Below are 1,222 nucleotides of genomic sequence, written 5' to 3'. Positions count from 1 at the left end.
AGAAGCCGGCCCTCCAGGCCGACAGCTGGGCACCTCTCCCGAGAGCTGAACTAGCCCCAGTGGGGCTCGAGAGGAGGAACGGCAGAGCCGGGAGCCCACCCACCCAACCCCCCTGCTCCTACAGATGCCGCTCTCCAGCTGTGCCGCCAGGTGGCACTCGGTGCAGCCCGTACCAGCCAGCAGCCAGGCCCCGGCAGCACAGACGTGGGCTAGGGAGCGTGACAGGATTGGTTCAGTCCCTAGAAGCCGGCACAGGCCACAGCGGGCTTCCAGTGACCCTCGAGGTGTCTGCTCGATCTGAAGCAAGTGCCACCGCTTCCTCCCAAGTGCCCGAGATGGTCCCCTGGGAGACATCTGCCCCCTTCCCTGTGCTGGGGCTGGGCTGCAACGGGCAGGGCACTGCTCGGCACCAGCCCGTCGGTGCATTCAGCTAGCTGCTCCCAACTGGCGTTGGCTCCATGGCAGGCCGGTACGGCCGCACGTGGCGAGAACGCAAGCCGAGGCAAGGCCGCTCCATCCCCCTCCCGCACGGGCCAGCCACGCGCCGAGGCAGCTGCAGCCCTCGGTGCTCGGAGGCGAGCGTCCCAGGAGCCGAAGGCTGCGCAAAGCTCTGCTGAAACTGCAGCGACGAGCGTTGATAAGGAGGGATGGGCTTTTCAGCTCCTCCACCGGCCGTTGGGAGGTGCTCGAAGCCAGCCGTTCCCAACCCTTTTAGACTCCAGCCCCCCACGCAACGTGTCAGCTGCCAGCTTTCACCGGTATTTTGCCCAAAGCAAAAGTGCAGAGCAGCTCTCCTGCTGCAGAGCCTGGGGCAGACGCAGCAGGGCAGGGGGCTTTAGCACCTATGAAACGATGCCCCATGCTAAATCCACGGTGCCCTGCGCTGGCTCCGTGTGTCCGAGAGCAGAGCGCAGGTGCAGAGAAGGGCAGCGAGGATGAGTGCTATGGAAGGGCTCGTAGCAGAGATGATCTCTTTGATTACCCCGACAAGATTTTTGCAAAAAAAAAAAAAAGTCTTTAATGGCAAGCTGTGGGGCACAACCCCCTTCCCAAGGCGTGGGAGAAAAGATGGTAGCCCGGCTAGAAATGCAAGCTGACATCTGGCAGGATGTCACGGAGGGAGGGGCTCGCGCACGAGGCGGCGGCAGGGCCACCCCGCTCCGCAGACACCAGCGAGGGCGGGATAACCGCCAAAGCCAGAAAGCGCAGCAGGGAACCACGT

This window comes from Alligator sinensis, unplaced genomic scaffold, assembly GCF_000455745.1.
Source record: "Alligator sinensis unplaced genomic scaffold, ASM45574v1 scaffold1218_1, whole genome shotgun sequence".
In the NCBI taxonomy this organism is placed as follows: Eukaryota; Metazoa; Chordata; order Crocodylia; family Alligatoridae; genus Alligator; species Alligator sinensis.
Note: the sequence above shows the minus strand (reverse complement) of the source record.